Source organism: Corythoichthys intestinalis, chromosome 19 (assembly GCF_030265065.1).
Source record: "Corythoichthys intestinalis isolate RoL2023-P3 chromosome 19, ASM3026506v1, whole genome shotgun sequence".
Taxonomy (NCBI): Eukaryota; Metazoa; Chordata; class Actinopteri; order Syngnathiformes; family Syngnathidae; genus Corythoichthys; species Corythoichthys intestinalis.
In genome coordinates this window covers 13742530-13768418 of record NC_080413.1, presented here as the reverse complement: position 1 = coordinate 13768418, position 25889 = coordinate 13742530, and the positions used below count along the sequence as shown (strand labels likewise).

The following is a 25889-nucleotide window of genomic DNA, read 5'->3' as shown; positions in this document are numbered from 1 at the left end:
TTTGCGCTATATTTGTTCTACTTCATGCTGTAAAATTTTCGTTTATGCTGCCACGTTTTTGCTCTTATTACTTTTTTTTTTTTTGGGTCATCAAGAGTTCAACCGCCACCCCCACTCCAACTCGACCACAAAGGTACAGTGGTAAGAAAAAGTATCCGAACATTTTGGAATTTCTGCATTTATTCATAAAATCACCATCAAATGTGATCTGATCCTTGTCAAAATCACACAGATGAAAAAACTGTTTTAACTAAAATCACCCAAAGATTTATAGGCTTTCGTATTTTAAAGAGGATAGTATGCAAACAATGACAGAAGGGGGCAAAATATGTAAGTGAACATCACATTTAGTATTTTGTTGCCCCCCCCCCCCCCCTTGCAGCAATAACTTCAACCAGACGCTTCCTGTAGCTGCAGGTCAGTCGGGCACATCAATCAGGACTCATCTTGGCCCATTTGTCTCTACAAAACTGCTCTACTCCAGTCCTGTGATGTCTGGCGTGAATCGCTGTCTTTAGGTCATGCCACAGCATTTCAATGGGGTTGAAGTCTTGACTTTGACTCCAGAACGTGTAATTTGTTCTTCTTAAACCATTCTGAAGTTGATTTAATTCTGTGTTTTGGATCATTGTCTTGTTGCAGCATCCATCCTCTTTTTGGTTTCAACTGTCTGACAGACGACCTCAGGTTTTCCTGCAAAACATCCTGATAAACTTTTGAATTTATTCTTCCATTAATGATTGCAAGTTGTCCAGGCCCTGAGGCAGCAAAACATGATGCTCCCTCTACAATGCTTCACGGTGGGGATGAGGTGTTGATGTTGATGAGCTGTTCCATTGTTCCTCCACACATGACGTTGTGTGTTACCAAACAATTCAACTTTGGTTTCATCAGTCCACAAAATATTTTGCCACAACTTCTGTGGAGTGTCGAAGTGCCTTTTGGCGAACATTAAACGAGCAACAATGCTTTTTTTAGACAGCAGTGGCTTCCTCCGTGGAGTCCTCCCATGAACACCATTCTTGGCCATAGTTTTACATATAGTTGATGTGTGCACAGAGATATTGGACTGTGCCAGTGATTTCTGTAAGTCTTTAGAAGACGCTCTAGGGTTCTTTTTTACCTCTTTGAGTATTATGCACTGAACTCTTGGCGTCATCTTTGGTGGACGGCCACTCCTTGGGAGAGAAGCAACAGTGCCAAACTCTCTCCATTTATAGACAACTTCTCTGACTGTGGATTGAAGAACATCCAGACTTTTAGAGATGGTTTTGTATCCTTTCCCAGCTTTTTACAAATCTGACCTGCAGCTACAGGAAGCATCTGGTTGAAGTTAATGCTGCCAAAATGGCCACAAAATATTAAATGTGATGGTTCACTTACATATTTGTCCCCCTTCTGTCATTGTTTGCATACTAGCCTCATTAAAATATGAAAACCTATAAATCTTTGGTTGATTTTAGTTATAGCAGACACTGTTTTTTTCATCTGTGTGATTTTGACAAGGATCAGATCACATTTGATAGTGATTTTATGCAAAAATGTGAGAAATTCCAAAAGGTTCAGATACTTTTTCATACCACAGTAGCACAACGATTGACATAATTTTTATATGTTAATTTGCGTTTGATGGGGGGCCAACTTCGCAGAGGTTTAGGAGATTCATGTCCTCACCGCTAAAGCAATGAAAAAAAGCACCTCCTGGTTCCTTCTTTTATCTCGCCAAACGATGTGTTGAGACTGTTGACTCTTGCCATTGTCACTGCGTGGTAAATACAAACACAACACCAGATGCGACATGTTCGCCACCGCTCTGCCTCGGGGTTAATGGGCAAAAAATGGGAGCTATTCCTCAATTAACGTTTGAAGCGTGGAGAGGCGCACACTGAGATGCAAATTTAAGGGTTTCATTTGCGTCAAAAATAAATTAGCATCGCTCCGCCGCCACAGTAGCGTCATTGTGTCACTTGATCGGGTCTCTTTGTTGGGCACGTTGAAGCCGTCGCATTCCTCTATGGAAGTCCGAAATATTGCGTCTAAAGTGTCTGGCCACCTCCTCGCCCGCCTTTGATATTCAAATGAAACATGGCCCCGTACAAACAGGCGCCGCAGCCAAAGTAAATCAGATAGGATTCCCCCTCAGATGAAAAGAGCTCGGCTGACATTCTCACAGCGAGGTCTGAGGAACAACTGAAGCCGTGTTGCTTCGATGTCATGGTGGGAAGTTATTGCTTTGTGGAAAAGGTTAGTGTTTTCACCCCACTTCCCAGGGCTCAGCATGGAGTGAGCAGATGAGCACAAAAATGAAACTAACTCCAGGTGGTGGCAGGTTGCATTCCCCGTTTATTGTCACACTACTGGATTTGTTGGGTTGTGAACACTTCGGGGGCCCAAAAATATCATAGGGACCAGGAGAGAGATGGAATAGCCTAAAATACAACTCCTGGCAAAATGATGGAATCACCACTCCCTGTGGATGTTCACACAGTTGTTTTATTGTGTATGGAAAAAGAATCATAAACATGATCCAAAACTTTAGTCATTTCAAAATGGCAACTTTCTGGCTAAAAAAAAAACAAACAAAGGGAAATCTAGAGAAATATTTGTGATAGTAAGGTTTACTTTTTGTGACCATGCAGAGCAGTGGCGGATGCTGGTCTTTCAAGGAGGGGAAGCTGAAAGTGTGTCCGCCTGTGAGTGTTCTGTGACAGTGGAGGAGCTCAGTGGCACCCACTGTTTGGTAGGGAAAGAAACTAGAGAGACAGAAGTCAGTCCAAAAACACAAGCATCTACAAAAGAAAAAAAATAGAAGCTTGATTTTGTTTTTCCCATAGACGTCATAATATATTGACAGGTCACCGGGTGTGGGGCTAATCAATAGGGGGCCAATCTCTAAGTTAATCGATTGGGAACACAGACAAAGCGCTTTTTACGTTGAAAATTCTTGTGAATAAATGCTTAAATCCCTTTATTAATTATAGATATGGACGTAAAACAGTCTCGATTCTTGGTTAAAAGCAAAAAAAAAAAAAAAAAAAAAAAAACAAGCAGTTAGCATTTATTTTACGTAAATATGTCGAATATGCTGCTAGTCTTTAAGCCACTGTGGTGCCGCCCTATCACCACAAAGAGCTTTTTCCGATGAATTCTTTCTAGATAAAGACGTAAAACAGTCTCGATTCTTTGTTAAAAGAGCAAATAACCGGCAGTTAGCATTTATTTTACATAAATATGCTGAATGTGCTGCTAGTCTTTAAGCCACTGTGGTGCCGCCTAATCACCACAAAGAGTTTTTCTGTTGAAAATTCTTGTGAATAAATGTGTAAATCCCTGAATTCTTTATAGATATGGACGTAAAGCAGTCTTGATTCTTGATTAAAAGCAAAAAAAAAAAAAAAACGGGCAGTCTGTATTTATTTTACGTAAAGATGTTGAATGTGCTGCTAATCTTTAAGCCACTGTGGTGCCGCCTTATCCACACAAAGAGCTTTTTACGTTGAAAATTCTTGTGAATTAATGCTTAAATCCCTGAATTCTTTAAAGATATGGACGTAAAACAGTCTCGATTCTTGGTTAAAAGCAAACAAAACGAGCAGTTAACATTTATTTTACGTAAATATGTCGAATGTGCTGCTAGTCTTTAAGCCGCTGTGGTGCCACCTTATCACCACAAAGAGCTTTTCACGTAAAAAATTCTTGTGAATAAATGCTTAAATCCCTGAATCCTTTCAAGATATGGACATAAAACAGTCTCGATTCTTGGTTAAAAGCAAAAAAAAGGGGGCAGTTAGCATTTATTTTATGTAAATATGTCAAATGTGCTGCGAGTCTTTAAGCCACTGTGGCGCCGCCTTATCACCACAAAGAGCTTTTTAAGTTGAAAATTCTTGTAATAAATGCTTAAATCCCTGAATCCTATAAAGATATGGACGTAAAACAGTCTCGATTCTTGGTTAAAAGCAAAAAAAAAACATTATCAACACGTACTGTAATTGCAAGGATAATTTGCATTTTTAAAATTTTTTTGCACTCCGTTAAATGTCCCTTCCCAAACCCGGAAGTGTGTCATTTTGGAATATCCTGACATCGCTAGAAGAGCACTGAAAACTGTGCTATAATTTCCAACATCGCATCTTTGTGAAGCGGGCTTCTCTCACTCTGCCATCTCGGGACCATCTCGTCTCAACGAAACAAGCTCAGGCCTCCCACTGATTCAGCGGGTGAGTTGTACTAGTATTTTCCCTGAACTTAACATGACCGGGCTAAAAACAAATGTTATTTTATATTTGCTGTATTTTTCTGCCGCACATTGCCGGTGTTCTGACAAATTTGGCATGCACGTAACGTTAAAAATGACTGCGAATGCAGCGATTCCAAAGTACGCACGACAAACTTTCTTTAAAGAAAGAAATATTAACTTATATTTGCTATGTTAGCTGCACACAACAACTGCACGCAGCTCTCTCACTTAACGACTTCGCCGTGTCGTTAAGCATTAATATGAAAATAGTTTTTTAGTACCGTTGGATAACATCGAGAGTCCAACTGAATATAAAAGAGGGCTATTTTAATCGCCACAAAAGCTTTGGGAGCAAAATTTTATAAGGGTGCAAAATTTGACAGAACACTGGTCCGTGAAAATAAGACCAAATCACACCGGTCCGTGGTGCGAAAAAGATTCGGGATCCCTGATCTAGACCCCCAAAATTAGCTTAGATGGAGAACGAGACTTGGAAGGATGACTACTAATCTGGTGAAGATTTGCCTCATCCCAAAGCAGACGTCCACTCATTCCCATGCGGGTGGAATGTGAAGATTTGCTGGCGACCAGATTGATGGTATGCAATTAAGCGCCGGCCTGTCACTAAGAAGCTTTGCTGCGTGATTAACTCGTGAGGTCCGTTGCATCCGAAGAGGTCAACTGAACACAATTAGCCTATTTCAAGGGGATGACTCCGGTGGAAGGCGCCCGCTGCTCAGGGAAGGCGGGAAAGAAGCTGACAAGTGGAAACGGGTTCGCCGAGATCAAGGCCGAGATCGGAGTAAAAGTTCTGCCCGAACACCGTCCCTCCCCCACTATTTTTGTCTTCTCAGCCACTAGTCTTCCCACACTAATCAGTACGCTGGCTTCTTCAGTAGATGGGTTGCTTTGAAGAGGCTCTTATCCTTATTTCCCCCCAAGCTCCCCCTTGCCTCGCTCGCTCCCGTATGAACACATTCCCCGCGTCGGAAGGCCTCCGAATCCAATTTTCATGCAGGTTGCATTGCCAGTGATACAATGGCTCCCATAGCCCCGAAGAGGGCCTCATCCAATGTTTTGAAACACTTCTTCGGACTTCTCCCCCGTCACGAGGTTTTTAAGGGGCGCTAAGGATACGTTCACGTCAACACGGGTTTTATGCTTTTCTAAGAAATTCATCGTTTTGAGGACATAGTTGTGGATGGCCATCATCTATTGCGTTGTCCTTCATGTTTATCTCATTGGATGCCATTGAAAGCGATAGAATTCCAAACCATTTGAATTGGGAGAGTGTGGCAGCGAATGACCACTGATCAATACTATGCAAATACAGTTTTAACAAACACACAAAAATACAATGAAATTTAGTGCGATGACACAGAGCTGGGACATGTTTGTTCACATACTGACCATAAGATGTCGCCTTTGAGATTTTAAAAGTATCAACCAGGTAAAATGCTGTTAAAAAATGTATACTTTCATACTTTCTTTTACAGCACTTGTTTTAGCTTGAAGGGGGACAGGGCCTGGCAAACTGCCAGGCTTATATAGCACTGGGGAAATCCTGTAATGTGTGCATATCTGATGAAATCTGATTGGTTAAAGCAAGCCTGTCAATACTGGGCCCAATCAATAAACAGTGGGGCAAATGAGTATTTAGTCAACCACTAATTGTGCAAGTTCTCCGACTTGAAAATATTAGAGAGGCCTGTAATTGTCAACATGGTTAAACCTCAACCATGAGAGACAGAAAGTGGGGAAAAAAACCCCCCAGAAAATCACATTGCTTGGTTTTTAAAGAATTTATTTGCAAATCATGGTGGAAAATAAGTATTTGGTCAATATCAAAAGTTCATCTCAATACTTTGTTATGTACCCTTTGTTGGCAATAACAGAGGCCAAACGTTTTCTGTAACTATTCACAAGCTCTTCACACACTGTTGCTGGTATTTTGGCCCATTCCTCCATGCAGATCTCCTCTAGAGCAGAGATGGTTTGGGGCTGTTGTTGGGCAACACGGACTTTCAACTCCCTCCACAGATTTTCTAAGGGGTTGAGATCTGGAGACTGGCTAGGCCACTCCAGGACCTTGAAATGCTTCTTACGAAGCCACTCCTTTGTTGACCTGGCTGTGTGTTTGGGATCATTGTCATGCTGAAAGACCCAGCCATGTCTCATCTTCAATTCCCTTGCTGATGGAAGGAGATTTTCCCTCAAAATGTCTCGATACATGACCCCATTCATTCTTTCCTTTACACAGATCAGTCGTCCAAGTCCCTTTGCAGAAAAACAGCTCCAAAGCATGATATTTCCACCAAAATGCTTCACAGTGGGTATGATGTTCTTCGGATGCAATTCAGTATTCTTTCTCCTTCAAACACGAGAACCTGTTTTTCTACCAAAAAGTTCTATTTTGGTTTCATCTGACCATAATACATTCTCCCAGTCCTCTTCTGGATCATCCAAATGCTTTCTAGCGAACAACAGACGGGCCTGGAAATGTACTGGCTTCAGCAGGGGGACACGTCTGGCAGTGCAGGATTTGAGTCCCTAGCGGCGCATTGTGTTACTGATAGTAGCCTTTGTTACTGTGGTCCCAGCTCTCTGTCGTTCATTCACTAGGTTCCCCCGTGTGGTTCTGGGATTTTTGCTCACCGTTCTTGTTATCATTTTGACGCCACGGGGCGAGATCTTGCATGGAGCCCCAAATCGAGGGAGATTATCAGTGGTCTTGTATGTCCTCCATTTTCTAATAATTGCTCGCACAGTTGATTTCTTTACACCAAGCGAAGAGTGAAGAGTTATATGTAAACCATATGTATACAGAGATGTATACACCATATGTAAACAGCTTTTCTGGTGAAAATTCTTGTGAATAAATGCTTAAATCCCTGAATGCTTTGTAGATACGTATGGATGTAAAACAGTCTCGATTATTGGTTAAAAGCAAAAAAAGAAACGTGCCATTAGCATTTATTTTTCAGATATATGTCGAAGTACGATGCTAGTCTGTTAGTCAATGTGGCAGCAGCCCTACAACAAAGAGCTTTTTACATTGACAATTCATATGAATAAATGCTTAAATCCCAGAATTCTTTATAAATATATATTTAAAACAGTCTCGATTCTTTGTTAAAAGGGCAAAAAAACGGGCAGTTAGCATTTATTTACATAAATTAATTTCTCTCATTGATTTTTTTCACATTTATATATAATATACCGTAATTTTCCGAATATAACGCGCACTTTTTCCCCCCAAAATCAACTTGTAAAATCATGGTGCGCATTATAAACGGGTACATGGATGGAGACAGAATTATATATATATTACATATATATATATATATATATATATATATATATATATATATATATATATATATATATATATATAAACCGATTTTTTTATTGACACGGCCACTTTGTGTTGAAGAAACGTATGCGGCGACCCGTTGCCGACCATTGCGGTACGTGACGTCACCATTTTGTTTCGGTAATACTTCACTCCAATCGGCCGAATGATTTCGTCTGTGTTAAATTCTGCTTTTTTCACTCTTCATAAAGCACAGAATTTAGTTTCTTGAACTCATTTGAATCGACGTTTATTGCAGCTCCGCAACTCGGACCATAACAAACGTAAGCACACACACTTCCTGAGTCTGTCAACTATATCGGTCCCTCGGGAAACTCAAACCCAAATAACAATAGTTCCCATTGTTACTGTCGTGTTGACAGCGATGAGCGCTCACGGATTTCCGACTTACGTTCTCATTTTCATTTTACCATATCAATCCATGGAAGAAACATTTTTTCATCATGATGAAACGAGCAAGTTATACAGCAGCCTTTAAAAGAAAAGTCACATCTGTTTTGTTTTCTCCTAGATTCTGGTAAGTTGGAGAAGTTGTGAAATCATATTATTACCATAAATATTGTCCGTTTATGGTAATGTTTTGAACTACCAATGTGCTATGTTTCACCAGTCAGTAAAATGACATTTCTGTATCTGGACACGAGCTCTGTTTTCTTGTATTCTTCTATTTATTGGTGCTAAAATTAGGGTGCGCGTTATAAACGGGTACAATAATTTTCCCTAAATTTTACAAGTAAATTTGAGGTGCGCATTATACACGGGTGCGCCTTATATTTGGGAAATTACGGTAATAATTACCTTGAATCCTCGAACAAATCACTCCTGAGACAATCCTTCCTGTTTGTATGCGGTACAGCTTTTGTTAATTTTTCAACCTATATCCGGCGTTGGATCGCTGTATGTGTTGACTAACTGCGACCGACTGCGAATAACTGAAGCGGACTGAAGGACGGCCCCCTACTTGAAGGCGCTGCGCAGTGGCTGACGGATGGGACCCGTCAATACAATTATGAAGTCTATGACAAAAATTAAAAAGGGCTGCCAAAAACGATACTGAGTGACACCAAATGAAAGGAAAACCTATAAAAGTACATTCTATAAGAGTGTCTTTTGCAAAACCTGTTATAAAGTTGTTGAATAGAGAACCAGTTCAGCTTTCTTGTTAATGTTCTGAAAAGCTATTAAAATGATGATTGAAAAAAGAATGAATTAATAGTATTTTTTTTACCTTTTTGGGAATTCTTGACGAAGCTCAGAATCACACAGCTCTCCAGTGGTTAAAGAAACTCAAGTAGTGCACGATGTACCGTTTCTGTCATCAAATCACATTTGAGAGGATCAACATAAACAAACTAGGGCTGTCAAACGATTAAAATTTTTAATCGAGTTAATTACAGCTTAAAAATTAATTAATCGTAATTAATCGCAATTAATCGCAATTCAAACCATCTATATAATATGCCATATTTTTCTGTAAATTATTGTTGGAATGGAAGGATAAGACACAAGATGGATATATATATTCAGCATGCGGTACATAAGGACTGTAGTTGTTTATTATAACAATAAATCAACAAGATGGCATTAACATTATTAACATTCTGTTAAAGCGATCCATGGATAGAAAGACTTGTAGTTCTTAAAAGAAAAATGTTAGTACAAGTTATAGAAATTTTATATTAAAAGTAAAACCCCTCTTAATGTTTTCGTTTTTATAAAATTTGTAAAATTTTCAATCAAAAAATAAACTAGTAGCCCGCCATTGTTGATGTCAATAATTACTTACACAATGCTCCTGGGTGCTGAAGCCTATAAAATCAGTCGCACCCAATCCCAGCAGAGGGCAGCAAAACTCCGCAAAACACAATTAACAAGTGGGCCTTTCACTCTACTGTCATTTAAATCTGTCTGAGCTGGGCAATTGCGTCAAATATTTTAACGTGATTAATTTAAAAAATTAATTACCGCCCGTTAACGCGATAATTTTGACAGCCCTAAAACAAACAAACAAAAAAAATATACATCAAATAGTCCTTTTACTCCAATGTTCTACCTTTCAGGTGGATGCAAACTCAACAATATTCAAATATTTTCAGGTGTCATCATTAATGGTTCTGATCAGTTTCTGTTTCAAAACTCAGTCGTGTAAAGCCCCCATTAGTTTGCAGAACCTCCTGCAGACTCTTCCTTTCCTTGAGTTGTGTTTGTGTGAACTTCCAGAGGGTCACACCGCCCATTGGCACGTCCGAACTCAAGTAAATCCAGAAAGCAAGCAACAGCAATTAACGCTGTGGTTTCAGCTCATCTTTGGGCAAAGCGGTGCATTAATTTGTGCAAGACTTGTCATTTCCCGGCATGCACTTCACTTCCTCCTTGTGTGTAGATGTTGCCAGGGAGCCTGCTGTGGCATTTGGAGACCCTCTACTTCACCTTAATGGTTAAACGATAGTGCACTTGTCACTTTTAGGACTCGTCTTATTTGCTTCCACTCACATCCTTCTTCATTCTTTACACACAAAAGCATTGTATTTACTAGAGAGCTGATCATGTTCAGAGATAGTAGACAGTGAACAGACAGTGAATTCCCAGAAGGGGGCAGTGGTGATAGCTAGAACAGATGTGAGGTTTCTATGATGTGAACTACAGGCATAATGTTATTACTGTACCACTGTCTCTGTAAGCGTCAGTCAAACGTGAAGGACTCTGTGTAAGTAGTGTACAAGGAGGCCGAAGTAGTACAGTCAAGAGCTTTGCAGCCTGGGCGATTAATGAAGAGACGTTTAGACTGGGGAGGAAAAGAGATGTGATGCAACAAAAGCGAGCTCGCTGAACTGAAGCCAACTCAAGTCCTTCCACGTCCCATTCACTGGCCTCTCTAAGGGCCGAAGTTTCAGTAGAATTCCACCCCGGCCAAACACAGGAAGAGGAAACGCATTGGTGCAACTGCTTTGTCATGTGGGAGTCCACTCTCATTAGACGTCTTCAAGAATTTCAGCCAGAATCACGTGGACAGTTAATAATAGAAGTTTGAAATTAATTGAATTTTGAATGGCTTCAAAATGGATTGATTATGGGGGGTTTTCTCCATCACGGGTGACCTTACGATGCTCATTGCGAGAATTTGTGTGAGTCAGTTAAAAGGAAAATGTCACAGGTGACCTCAAGTGGAGACTTTGACCGCAACCCCCATCACGCGTCATAACGGCGTCACCGCAAATGGCAAAAATTGCTGAGCAACTCTTACTCTAAGGCTGTGATTCACATTAAAAATGGAAATGAGGTCCAAGATTTGTCAAGATGAGGTTCATTGACGTGTGGTGTGTTTTCCCTCTGACTTTACAGGGTTCCTCCCACATTCCAAAAACATTCATGGTAGGTTCTCTGAGGGCATTGAATTTGCAAAAGTGTTCAAATTGGGGTTACCAGGGTTTATGATGAAACTTAAAATTTCCAAGTTGGAAAATCGGAACGAAGTGTCATCATGAATCGATGCTAATCAGAAGATTGTGATTACAGTTGCTCTTTGCTTAAAAAAAAAAATCCAGTTTGATCAAAAGAACAGAATAATTTTCAACAATTTTGTCAAGCAAATCTCGTATCCAGTGATATACAGTATATGTAAAGTATGATGTTAAAATCAATTGGATAAGTAAAGAGGCTTGTGGAACAGCATCAATGGGATGAGTAAAGACCCTTGTGGAACACCATTATTAACTATTAATTAAAGATACACGATAATATCGGTCGTCGATAATTATCGGCCGATAATGGCAATTATGACGTCACACAGATAATGCAGATAATAAAAAAATTCAACCGATAATGTAATCCGATAATTATATACTTGATTTAGCCTCCAAATGTGCACAACCGAAGAATTCAGCACGCCGCCTCCTCAACCCCTCCCCTCTCTGAAGCCCCCGAGGGAGGAGGGGTTGAGGAGGCGGAGTTACACGACAAGAAATAGTTGAATATTATGGCGGCTGTTACTAAAAAAACGACGCTCTCGCCATCTGCGAAACATGTACCGCAGAAGTTCCACGAGGCCGAAAAAAAGCATCCTCATTCAAAACCACTAACCCAGCATCCATTTAAAACTGCATCACAAAGATTTTTGGAACGAATACGAGGCTGTTGCTAGCGGGAATGCTAAAGATATTGTAAACACAAGCTAAACTACGGGGCTTGTGACATTACAGAGTCGGGTTGCTTGGGAAAGCAGCCCAAGGCGGGTGGTAAACTCGCATCTAAGGCTAAACACCGGCACGACTGGAGACCGATAGTCTGCAAGTAGCCGTCTTCCGACGGAGCCCGCCACTCTGGCCGGTCCGGCAGGCCGCCGCGCCGTTGGCGGGGCGGGCAGAGCCCGGTTCCCCGGCTTCAGGACCTCTGGCGAACACTCCGGTTTCTCGAGTGTTCCCCACGGCGTGCAAGCAGAGCCAGGCCCCGAATATTCCGCGGCGAACCGGCCAGTGCGGGCAGATTATCCGGTACGAACGAAGCCGCCGAGACGAGACACGATTTTTTTTTTTTACCGAAATGACCCGAGAGCCAAAGCCCTGGATAAAAAAATAATGCAGTTTATACGACCACCATTCTTCATGAAAAACATGTCAATCACATTTTCACCACGGACATTTGGAAAAGAGATGTCCAATAAGCAAGCTTATCATGACGGCACAGTGGTTAGATGATAATTTAAACATGGAGAAAACGAAGTCAGCCAGTCAATAATGCATTCAGTATGGAAAATGACGAGCGGTCAGATGACTTTGTAACGCTGCCTTTATTTTCGGCTTAACAAAACTCAGGCACAAAACAACAAGCACGGAGATGCGAGCTCCAACTCCATCCAAATCGTACAGCTGTGTATCAGTTTAGCTGCTGTAAAGCAAATGTCGTGAGTGCCGCAAAAGTAAACAAAGCACTACAGAATGGGTACATGACATCTCGCTCTTTTGAGTTAATCATTTTCACAGTGTGCAACAAAGCATATAACATTAGCAATCACTTTTCAAATTAATTTAACTTATTTGTCTGCTCAATTACAGTCATAGTAGATAATCAAAACGTATTGGCACTTATTAACACTTATCAATTTAAATATGCACATTCCTGTTGTAATGAAATAATAATATTATGTAGCCACAAATATTATTCAAAATCTTTTCTTCTTCCAAGTTTTTTTTTTTTTTTTTTTTTTAGGATGAAGTATAATAATGTATTGCTTAAAATAAGGCTGTTAAGATTATTTTCAGCTAGCTATTTTTCTTCTAAGAAATCTGAGAAAAATACACTTGAAGCGCTGGCAGATAATTTCACTTATTGCCAATAGATTTACACTTAAAACTGACTAGTTTTAAGGAGGTGTGTTTTGCAGTGTATTAATGCTATATATGTTAGGAATGGCTTACTTTTAAAGGAATTTTTGTGCAACTTAGGTATTTACTCTGTAAGTAATTGTTGCCAAAAGTTTACCATTACACAATGTCAGACAATCTGTCATTATTTAGATTTAGATTTAGAATTGAATACTTGTTCATATTTTATGTTGAAAAAAAGAGCAATAAATTCTATTTTTGCACAGTAATATTTTCTTTGTGTATACTTTAAAATTTTACATAAATCTTTTAATAGAATTATCGGCTTGACATTATCGGTTATCGGTTGGAACGAGGAGGAAATTATCGGTTATCGGTATCGGCTGAAAAATGCATTATCGTGCATCACTACTATTAATAGTTTGTTAACTGACAAGAGTTCCTGTTTTTATGATGCAAATTGGTTCATTGTCCTAACCTCAGATCAGTGTTGTTTTTGGCAGCACTTTTAATTTTTGTCTAAGTCTTAGTCTTTTGGACGATAATACTTATTAGTCTCAGTTATATTTTAGTCATCTCAAAAGGGGTTTGTCTTCGTCTAGTTTTAGTCGATATTTACTAAAAATGTTTTTGTCTATAAAATAAAATAAAAATCTACTTAAAAAATAACTGTTTCCAACTATTTCGGATGAACATGGACAGACAAGCACAAATTGTAGCGTCTTCAAGGACAATGCCAACTTGGTGATAATACACACGCTAGAGGAGTTCCAAAAAATCGATTATTACATGCATCACGATTCGTCACGTGACGATTCGATTATGATTCATAAAGGCTCAAAAACGATGATTTTTTTCCTCATAACTTTATGACAGTCGCTCGTAGCGGAACGAAATTCAAGACACGTCTGCCGCCCGTACATCGTTAACGGACGCACGCACAACGTTATGATGGATGTTCCCGGTAAATGGGAGAGAGATTAACTCCTTATTAAAAGACTGGAAAATAAATTTGTGTATGAGACAGGCAGGTACAGAAGTGCGACCCGGCTCGCTTCTGTGCGCACGTTATTTTTTGAGCGAGAGGGGAAGAGAGGTAGTTAGTTGCTCCTCGTCTTTCAGATGTCCAGCTGTGCTTTCAAGTCACGTCAATTGAAAAATGTCCTGAGTGTGTTGCTATGACCCGTGTGCGTCTATTAGAGGTGAGTACACAAACCCTCTTGTACTGTTTAGCCTTGATTGTTGTTGTTTTTGAAGTGTTAGTAGTTAGCGCCGAGCGCTAAGCTAATTAGCTAATTCGCTAACGTGTATTTCATATCCAGAATGTGTAAAACCATGATTAAGTACAGCGGTAACACTACAAACATGCGAAATAGTACAGAAATCTGTGAAAACAAAGTATATTAGTTAAAAGAAGGCTTATTTCTAAAGACACTTTTTTTCCAGAAAATGTGGAATTCATTCCACCTGTGTAAATTTTATTTGAGTGAAATAAGTACTCCCTTTAAAATGGTTGATGTTTTTGCACTTTGTTGTAAAAATAAATAAATAAAAAAGCAGTTTTAGGGCAGCTTTTTGTTGTATGGGCATGTTTCCCTCGTTCCTGTTGAATCATTAGGATATTTTAAATAAATAATGAACAAATATTTGTTGGTCTTCTTTATTAATTAGTAATGTACGATGCATCGATAATGGTGATAACCGTGATAATCGTCAATACCGTGATCATTGTTCAAGAATCGAATCGTAGCACCCTGAATCATAATCGAATTGAATGGTGGGGATACCCCTAACACACACAGCAGGAACAGTACATTAGTTTGAATTAATTATACCCACCTGGACGCCACGAACTGTATGTGAAAAAAGTTGTCAGAGTGTTTAAAAGACGCTCGCTTTTAGCATTAGCCTAATGCTAACACAAATGCTATGCTAACGCTACGGGTTACATTTAGTGTGTGATGATCACTCGCACAGACCTTTAAAGGTTACATCAACATTGAATAATCTCTCTGGGTAAGATAAGAAAATCAATCTTACCGTGTGAGCAAGCTTGGAGACTGGAGAGGATACACTGGAGTGTTGGGGCTGGGGAGCGCAGCACGTCACTAGAGTGACACAACCAGACACTGCTACGATGAAAGCCAACTACACATAAAATGTGACACATTGCGAACACGTGACAGAAACTATGGCGTATCTTCGTCTGGTTCTTGTCTCGTCAGATGAAAACTGGCATTTGTTTCGTTATGTTTTAGATTCTCATTATCGAGCCCGTTATCTTCTCATCATTGTCATGAAAATAGTGTTCTTTGACAAAATATTTTTACTATAGTCTTTGTTAACAAAAACAACACTGCCTCAGACCTTCTTATCCTCAAAGGTTTGGCAACACAGCTCCAATCAGTTGCCATAGAAAGTGTTTCAAAAGTTTTGACTAAATTCATAAATTCCTTTTCCCTAACCTTGAATAATTTTGGAGTAAGTTTTGTGTAATAGGAGTATGATTTCCTGAAAATGTTAATCAAAATCCGGGTTTGAAGACTCTCCACTGCAGCGCTTTACTCATGTAAGTCTTGTTAAATCGAGCAGATGGTTTGAATTAGTTGAAGATAAATGTGAACGTTGTATATATTTGTTGTCAGAGTCGGATTGTTGGCCGGGATCTTCTACAGTCCATGCATGGTCCTGTAGACCAAATCGTCCTTGAGAGCTCGGCATGTTGCCTCCTTGATGTTCTCGTTTTTACCAGCGTCATAAAATTAAAACACCAAACACAACTGACTTGGAAAGTTGCGACATGATTCCAATCTGGGCTTTTATTTTCTGGAGCTTTCGATCGATTAGTCCCTACAGGAATTTGCGGGCTTGTTTTTCAATGGCGGCAGTGGCGAGAAGAGACTGCGGTTGGCAAAACTGGCGTCGAGATTGTAGTGAGAAGGCTACAGTAAATTGTTAATTTGACAATTCTGAAGAACTGAAATTGCATTCAGGATGATGAACTGAGAAGACAATCTTTCGCTTTTCGGTTGGCCTCAACTTGACTGAATACTCACCAATTTTTCAAGAGTCTTTGCTGACGTTGATCGGTTCTATGTTTAATTTAATGGAAAAACATCTATTAAAAGTGCCATAAAACAGCTTGAAAGTGCTGAACTGTTTTGCGCTGAAGTGAACCGAGTGGAATTTACTGCCAACATACAGTGGGGCAAATAAGTAGTTACCAATTGTGCAAGTTCTCTTACTTGAAAAGATTAGAGAGGCCTGTAATTGTCAACATGGGTAAACCTCAACCATGGGAGACAGAATGTGGGGAAAAAAATCACATTGTTTGATTTTCAAAGAATTTATTTCCAAATTAGAGTGGAGAAAAACTATTTTGTCGCCTACAAACAAGCAAGATTTCGGGCTGTCAAAGAGGTCTAACCTCTTCTAACTAGGTCTAACGAGGCTCCACTCATTACCTGTATTAATGGCACCTGTTTTAACTCATTATTGGTATAAAAGACACCTGTCCACAACCTCAGTCAGTCACACTCCAAACTCCACTATGGCCAAGACCAAATAGCTGTCGAAGGACACCAGAGACAAAATTGTAGACCTGCACCAGGCTGGGAAGACTGAATCTGCAATAGGTAAAACTCTTGGTGTAAAGAAATCAACTGTGGGAGCAATTATTAGAAAATGGAAGACATACAAGACCACTGATAATCTCCCTCGATCTGGGGCTCCATGCAAAATCTCACCACGTGGCGTCAAAATGATAACAAGAACGATGAGCAAAAATCCCAGAACCACATGGGGGACCTAGTGAATGACCTACAGAGAGCTGGGACCACAGTAACAAAGGCTACTATCAGTAACACAACGTGCCGCCAGGGACTCAAATCCTGCACTGCCAGACGTGTCCCCCTGCTGAAGCCAGTACGCATCCAGGCCCAAGATTGGCAGAATGTGTTATGGTCAGATGAAGCCAAAATAGAACTTTTTGGTAGAAACACAGGTTCTCGTGTTTGGAGGAGAAAGAATTAGAGATGTCCCGATCAATCCTGATTGATCGGGTCCGATCACGTCATTTTCAAAGTATCGGAATCGGCAAAAAAATATCGGACATGCCTTTTTTTAATACATATTTTTAAATTAAATCGTTTTCTAATTGTATTTAACGTTACAGACATAATATGTTACACTCATCCAGAGTCTTTAGTTTAGGCTTAAGGTAGGGTTATCAAATTTATCCTGATGACAGCGGTAATTAATTTTTAAAAAAATGTATGACGTTAAAATATTTAACGCAATTAATGCACGCGTTGCACGACCCACTCACGCATTGTCGCGCTCTATCTGTAATGGCGTCGTTTTGCCTTTAAAGAGAGCTAAAAGGCAGCATAAAATGAGTAGAGTGAATTTTGGCAGCCTTTGGAGCCTTTTTTTAATTAGCTAATGCCTTACAATCCCTTTCCCTACGATTAGATATATCGTTGGAAGCAAAGTGGGGAAGCAAGGTAGTATCTGATCTTTTTCTTAACACCCTATGTTATTTCCCAACGCAGAGAAGATATACCAATTGGTAGCACTATGCACAGTCATGGTTTGCTCTTCCCATCATGCATTTGGGCAGGGCTACAGTATCATTTACTGAAAGCTCAACAAATACACTAGATGGTAATATTGAGTCACAATATACAAAGTCACAAATGTCCTTTAAGAATTACAAGTCTTTCTATCTGTGGAGCTCTCACAGAATGTTAATAATGTAAATGCCATCTTGAGGATTTATTGTCATAATAAACAAATACAGTACTTATGTACTGTATGTTGAATGTATATATTCATTTTATTCATTTTTTTCTTAATACATTGCCAAAATGTATATGATCGGGAAAAATTATCGGGAATGATTGGAATTGAATTGGGAGCAAAAAAAAAGCAATCGGATCGGGAAATATCGGGATCGGCAGATACTCAAACTAAAACGATCGGGATCGGATCGGAAGCAAAAAAACATGATCGGAACAACCCGAGAAAGAATACTGAATTGCATGCGAAGAACACCATACCCACTGTGACGCATGGGGGTGGAAACATCATGCTTTGGGGCTGTTTTTCTGCAAAGGGACCAGGACGACTGATCTGTGTAAAGGAAAGAATGAATGGGGCCATGTATCGAAAGATTTTGAGAGAAAATCTCCTTCCAACAGCAAGGGCATTGAAGATGAGACGTGGCTGGGTCTTTCAGCATGACAATGATCTCAAACACACAGCCAGGGCAACAAAGGAGTGGCTTCATAAGAAGCATTTCAAGGTCCTGGAGTGGCCTAGCCAGTCTCCAGATCTCAACCCCATAGAAAATCAGTGGAGGGAGTTGAAAGTCCATGTTGCCCAACGACAGCCCAAAACATCACTGCTCTAGAGGAGATCTGCATGGAGGAATGGACCAAAATACCAGCAACAGTGTGTGAAAAGCTTGCGAAGAGTTACAAAAAACGTTTGGCCTCCGTTATTGCCAACAAAGGATACATAACAAAGTATTGAGATGAACTTTTGGTATTGACCAAATACTTTTTTCCACCATGATTTGCAAATAAATTCTTTAAAAACCAAACAATGTGATTTGTCTTTCATGGCTGAGGTTTACCCATGTTGACAATTACAGGCCTCTCTAATATTTTCAAGTGGGAGAACTTGCACAATTAGTGTTTCACTAAATACTTATTTGCCCCACTGTACATGTACTCTACCTAATGTCTTCATGTTTTAATGAGCTCCTTGGTGAGGAAAGAGATCTCTTTAAGTGAAAAAACACATCTGGCTGACGTAGAAATCAATTCCCAACAAAAGCGAAAGGGCGCCCAAACCGTACCGTCCAAAGAGAAAAAGTTGGCTGAGATGCAAGACCAGTGTGATGATTTATAAATCCCCAACATCTTGTATCATCACAGGAAGGACAATAAAAGGAAATCTTCACAATCTCACCGGGGCGCTGGAGGCTCGTATCAGGGAGCTTAGAGGATGATGTCAACCGCGGGAAAATTAGACGTGATCGCACGTTTTTTTCGGTTCTGTTTCTCTTTTTTTTCTTCATACTCGCCAGGACAGAATGAGGAGACTACATGTCGTCCTCCCCGCTGCTCTGCGCTTGTTTAAAGAACACCCTTGACAAATGTGGGCTGTTTTCTCTTTGCTGCGGTCAGCGCAATGATCCCAAACACAAGGGACCTTCATGGAGGCAGAGCGGGATTAAAAGCAGCAAAGTGAAGCGAAAGAATACAAGAGATCTCTTGGATGACTTGGTTTTCTTTGTGCCTGGTAAACACCCTGTTGTCACTCTAACCATGCCCCCCTTTTAAAAAAAGAATGTACAAAAGCATCAAAGACAGCAGCGACCGCTAACACTGGAATGACGCTTTCATGCCTTTCACCTCGCAGATGTTTGCTGCTACCTGGGCCCTTGTCACGATAACACTATCAGGTTAATATCTGTCGACTTAAATTCATGTCAAAACGGCTATTGTTATCCGGGAAAGGCATTTGTGTTAATTTTGGCCAACAACAGAGGGCGGTATTGGATAAAATGGTGGGTCGCCGCCCTGAGACGAATGAAAAAAAAAAAATCTGTTTACTGTAATTTTCGAACTATAAATCGCTACTTTTTAACCTTCATTTTGAATCCTGCGGTCCAGTGTGGCCTATTTGTAGATTTATTTGGGTTAATAGGTAACACTGTATTTAACTCATTTGCTCCCAAAAACGTATATATACGTTCTATTTTTTTGTTTCAGTTTGTTTATTATTTTTTTTTGTTTGTTTCAGTGTCCCAAAGACGTATTTATACGTCTTTTACATTTTTTTGTACAAGAGACATTTCTGGGTTCTGATTCAATTTAGCTCCAATACACAAAGCTGAAAATACATTTTAAAGCAATAAAATTGACCATTGGATGGCAGTAGTGAATTTGGTATGACCCGCAACCCGATTCAACGGCAACGAACGGCCGGGGCGCCGGTAGAAGACGACCGAATGGAGAACAACCTAGAAGACGCCCGGGATGCCAGGTGCTGGACGACCGAGCAGAACGACTGGGACCACCAGTGCAGCGGAGGATGCCGTTGAGTCCGTGCTGCTCGCCGAGCAGACCCCGCAGAGACTAAAAAAAAAAAAAAAATCCATCTTTACGAGACAGGCGGCGATGAAGGAAAAGTTTACCCGGCTGTTGCGGCGACAACAGCGTCATCTCTCAGTTAGTTATGTGTACATAAATTGTTACTTTGCTATCAAAAGTAGGGCTGTCCCAAACGACTAATTTTCTCCCGATTAGTCAGCCGACTATTTTTACGATTAGTCGACTAATCTAATAATTTAAAAAATATATATATATTTTTGTTTTTGTTTACTAATTTAGCAATGACATTTTTGTTGACGCTTATCAATTCACAAAAAACATATTGGAACACTTAAATTATTTATTAAAGTACAAATAAACACATAAATAATAATAAATCACAAATAAACAATGAGTTCAAATGCTGATAGAATTAACTAGTGTAGCATCCCGATTGAAAAGGTGGTCTCTTAAACTGATGGTTTACAACTTTTATTCCATCCTTGATGTAATCACACTGTAAGAGCTATGGTGCACACAAATAAAACAACACAATTAGAAATTAACAAAAACTTTTCACCTTTTTCCTTTTAAACCTTATTTATATATCAATGAATTGCCTTTACCTTAATTTATTACCTTATCATTGACAATCTCTCCCTTGAGTGCAATCACTGTATATATTTATGACCTTTTAACCTTATATAATTTTCTATACCATAAAATAAACCATAACATGAAATAAACCTTTCAGTTAGGATTAAGGACAATACTAATAGCACTTATAGGCCCATTGTCAATGAAACATTATTATTCAGTATGGCGACAGCACTCTCTGGTGTACAAAAAATGAAAGAAAAAAAAATTTTACAAACGGTGACGGCGCTTGAGGTGTTTATTCTCGGCCGACGTGCAGCCAAGCTTGGCATTGAAGAGACAGGACAGAAGAGTGTACCCTCCGTTGTTTCTTTGTAATAAGTCAATGTTTTGGACACTCTGGCGCGCTTTTTTTGGCTTTGTGCAGCTTTCCCCGCTGGCATACAGAGCATCCGACATTCTGAACTTTCCACGCATGTATTTTTTTTTTAACCCTTCATTAACCGTCGACGGGATGTTGTGCTCGTCGACGGATTTACGTCATCGATGACGTCGACTACGTCGACTAGTCGGGACAGCTCTAATCAAAAACTCTATTTGTCTTGTTGTTTATGTTATTTTGTAAAAGGAAAACATTATTCAGATGTTTGAGATGTAACTAAAGCAAAAAATAGCTGTGTTAAAGTCAGTTATGTTTGAAATGCATGCTTCCACAAAAAGCTCAATTTCTCAGTTTTTTCATCAGAAATTGGATTGCTCAAACTAAGATATTTTCTAATGCTGATTTCTGAAGAATGGAAAAAGAGAATAATTTACTTTTTTTCCTGCTGAAAGAAGAGAGTCTTTCTTTTGGTGGGTTCCATGTTTATATAGACCCTACCCACCGACGTCACAAAATCACGTGATCGCTGTATTGTTCCGCCCCCTTGTCCGTCATTTTGTGTCTGTATTATCAATGGTCTCAATTGATCGAGCAACTTATAATGCATTTCATGGAAGACCCGGTGCTTTCGGATGCCGTAAACTCACTTGATGCGTTGCATAAAAGGCGTTATGTGGAAAAGCTTCAGTTTATCCATTCGCCAGATCCATATTTGATGCCTAAATCGATGTTTTTCGACCCGCTGTCTCCGCCGTATTTGCCTGACATCTGCTAGCTACCCTGATATGTACAACTATCTTGTCCACACAAAATCAGCCTATTCTCACGAAAGTTTGAAAAACTTTAAGAGCTTGGAGGCTTATAAATACTTCGTTGCTGGTTGGGTGAAACAGGTCCTCGTCCACGAAAATTCGGCAGGAATCTATCTTGTGCTTGGAAAGGTGAGTTACGAAATTTTCAATTCAAAATCTTTTGTTCTTGCTAACATCCACTGTCAAGTCTAATGTATTTCATGTCATCTGTCAATGGAGCTAGGGCTTTTAATGTTTATATGGTTTAGCGATAGCACTCTCACTACATACATACGTGTATGTTGTCGGCGATTAGCCTAGCAATAATCTTAATTGTGGTTGTCAGCCCAAAACCCTCTAAATATATATCAAATGCATCTTACCAGATATAAAATGACTCCTACATAATCTGTGGTAATCGTTTGGAGCCCAGTTTTCTCGTCGAATTGCAGCAGCACATCTCGCTCTCTCCTCTCCGGGTCTCTCGGAATCCGGTAGAACTTCAAGTCTCTCCGTCTATCTTCTCTGTTATTGCAACCGACCGCCACACACGCCTTCACCATTTTGATTATTAATGTTAACGAGCAGAAAAACACGCCGGAAATAGGAGGAATGTACGTAGCCGTAACAGGTAAACACGATGTGTTGACGGACAATTGGGCGGTACCAGTCAGGAGGACGGAGTTGTGACGTCACGTGGGTAGGGTCTATAGCAATGGAACAGAATTTTCTGTGGGCCTTGCAAAATCAGTCAAAATCCAGTAAAACGGCCGGGAGCGAAGGGCCTTGCTCCGGTGAAAATGGCTGGAAGTGAATGAGTAAACTGCGGCGTCATAAGACCGTCACAATTATGATATGAAATTTTCATGGGCACTACTGAAAGCTTATGACAGACGCCAGTAAGTGTTATCCGGCAAATTATGTCACTAATTCCAATTATGTCCAGCTCGTATCTTTTACATCCATTCAAAAGTGAGATAATTGGCTGGATAACACTAAATGAAATCTGTTATAAGCATTCATTAATGCTCATGACAGCGTCATGTCATAATTATTATTGTCTAATGAAAGTCTTATTGTACCACTGTCAAATAAAGTGTTACCAAATACCCTAACTAGCAATTAATGAAACAACTGGAACAGTAACTGAAAAAATAAATTGCACAGAATATGAATTTTAATTGTTATTTACATCCATATTGCTGCAATACATGCTAGGAGGCATGTTGGACAACAACAGTGTTGACAGCAGGTGGCAGCAGAGGTTAATTTATTGGGGTTAATAGGTAGCACTTTTTATGACAGTGGCGTCATAAGACTGCTATTAGACAGTCATAATTATGACATGACACTATCATGGACATTAATGAATGCTTATGACAGATGTCATGACCGTAATTTTCGGACTATGAGCCACTACTTTTTTCCCTCATTTTGAATCCTGCAGCTTATAGTTAGTCCAGTGAGGCTTATTTGTTGATTTAATAGGTTAAAAGGTAACTCTTAGTTTGACAGCGATGTCATAAGACCCTCACAATTATGACATGACATTATCATGGGCTTTAAAAAATGCTTATGACATATGTCTTTAAGTGTCATCCAGCAAGTTATGTTACTCCATTCATGTCCAGCGCGGATCTTTTACATCCATTCAAAAGGGAGATAATTTGCCGGATAACACTAAATGACATTTGTCATAAGCATTCATTAATGCTCATGACAGTGTCATGTCATAATTATGATTGTCTAATGACAGTTTTACTGTGAATTAGTGCGTATGCGTAATACTTGAATGGGCTCAATGGACAAAGGCAGTCTGAACGGGCACGCACAAAAAAAACCAAAAAAAAAAAACCCAGATATGGCAAAAAATCGGAATTGTGCATTAAGACCTGCAGTATGAACCTAGCTTAACAGTGCTCGCTAGTTTACTAATGTAGCACTCAGAAAGCGGGTCGATTGTTAGCAATATTAACATTAACATATTTGGACATGGTAAACATACCAGTCTTTCCTCGTCTCCCGCTGTATTAAAAGTGAAACCAAACGCGACGTACGCTTTGTCATATTACGTCGCCTTAGCTTTCGGGAGACTTCATATATCCAGCTCTTTGCTGTGTGCTCTTGTTTAATGCAAAAATACTGCACACACTCCGAAAATGAGTGAGCCACTGCCACCCACTGAGTGGATGTGAAATTACACGTTACTCTAGTACGGAAAAAAAGTGTGTTGCGGAAGGTTACATTCGCTTGGCGTGCCTCACTATTTGAAAAGTACTACACTAGAGGGAGCCCGCGTACCACAGTTTAACAACCATTTCTATTTAACTACCGTATTGGCCCGAAAATAAAACGGCCCTGATTATAAGACCTCTTTTTCAAGACTCAAGTTTGAAAAAAGACTTTTTGAACACCAAATTAATTTTTATACAGAAAATAAGTACAGTACATCTGAAACAAATGATTATAACAATATATTTGAGAGAAAAAGCATGTTTTTTGCCTCATTCAAATCTTAATATCTGAACATTTAAATGAGTAAATTAAAGTGCAATCACATTCATAAATGAATGGCTTCCGGTTTTTGAAATGTAAATAAACCAATCTATTGTGATAAAACAACAAAATTGCAATAGCTGTATTAACCATCAAAGTGAAGTCTAACTGTAACTTTAGTCGTGAAACAAATCTGAATAAGGAAAAACATTGCAATAAAATAATGCAAACTGGTTAAACTTGAGAGTAGCTGAGATCTGTCATGACAGAAAATCGCTTCAATGATATCTGGCGCCATCTAGCGTTGTGAACTTTTTCAGTCTTATTTCAATGCAAAAAACACCGTCTTATATTCAGGCCAATACGGTACTTCATCACTGGGAGAAAGGGATGAGTAGTCAATAAGGCCAAACAGAACAGGACAGGACGACAGTAACATATCCTAGTCGTTTTAACCTAAGATGGGCTGGGAAGCACATACAACAAATAGCAAATAGAACAGGACGTTACAGGACAGGACATTTCATTATAATAATCAAAGACTTTTTGTTCAAAATAACGCACAACCTTCACCTATGAGTGATACGTTTGTTCCAACATTAAGACTGCACTGTGAGTTTAACGACTTTGGACCATAATATTACAGCTGGCATGCAAACTCTGTACCTCGGGCCAAGCAGATATTACTTGAAGGAGAAGGATCACCTCTAGCAGGAAGGTAATGCCCGCCTATCGTGTATTCTGTCTTGTTCACAGCCCAGAGCCAAGAGCTTTAAAGTGATTTCCCGGATTATGCCAAAGGTATGTCCTTTTGGAAGTGTTGGCAAGTCGTATTCAAGATATGGAATCTCTGTTTCACATTACCCTCCGCCTCCTGAGGTTTGCCCTCACAACTGCAGTACTGCAGTAATGGGAGCCACATTTGAGCTGCGAGGAGAGAGATTGTGGGTAAGTATGGGTAAGGTCATACTGTAACATGAAGTGGGACAGTCCTTTCTGAGTTGTGCAGAACAGGTCTTTTCCCATAAATCGGTCATCTGAGATGCAATAACGATAAAAGCACACAACGCTCTCTCCCTAACATGGAACAGGTGGTGTACTTATCAGCACCGTGCGAAACACGCCGCATCATGTATGCACACGTTTTCCCGTCCGCTGCATCAACTATTAACATGAGGTGCAATTTTCGAGATATTTTGGAGCAATTCAATAAGATGCATACTGCAATAATGGGAAATTTCTCCTCAAATAATATAAAAGCTTAGGAAAGAGCGAGACAAAGTCCATATAATTCGGGGAAACTGACATGATCCAGATGTGGTTTTTGACATAAAATTATACTCAATAAAGGCGTAAATAATCAAAAGTAATTCAATTGTTTGTTCTACAACTTAGTACGTTGGGATGCTTGTCAGTCAAAGAGGTCCATATGACTTAAGTTACCCGTAAGGAGACTTTTGGCTTAGAAATGTTGAAGAAAAAAGTGCACTAATTTTTTAAACAAAATAAAACTTTGACACATGGTTTTATCAGTGGCAAGAATCGTGTTTACTAAATTTAAAAAACACAGAATTTCATTTTTTCTG

At 39.6% G+C, this 25889-nt stretch overlaps 1 long non-coding RNA gene across 2 annotated transcripts in view; it reads right to left on the bottom strand.

Moving 5' to 3' along the window:
- LOC130907409 (uncharacterized) overlaps nt 1–25889 on the bottom strand; it is a 197351-nt gene that overhangs the window by 4573 nt on the left and 166889 nt on the right. Inside the window, exon 6 of one of the 2 annotated variants that reach the window (XR_009061460.1) lies at nt 19263–20082. The exons of the other annotated variant lie outside the window; for it this stretch is intronic. This is a non-coding gene — a long non-coding RNA (uncharacterized LOC130907409). Of the gene's footprint in view, nt 1–19262; nt 20083–25889 lie in introns of those variants that run through there. 2 annotated transcript variants of the gene reach the window in all.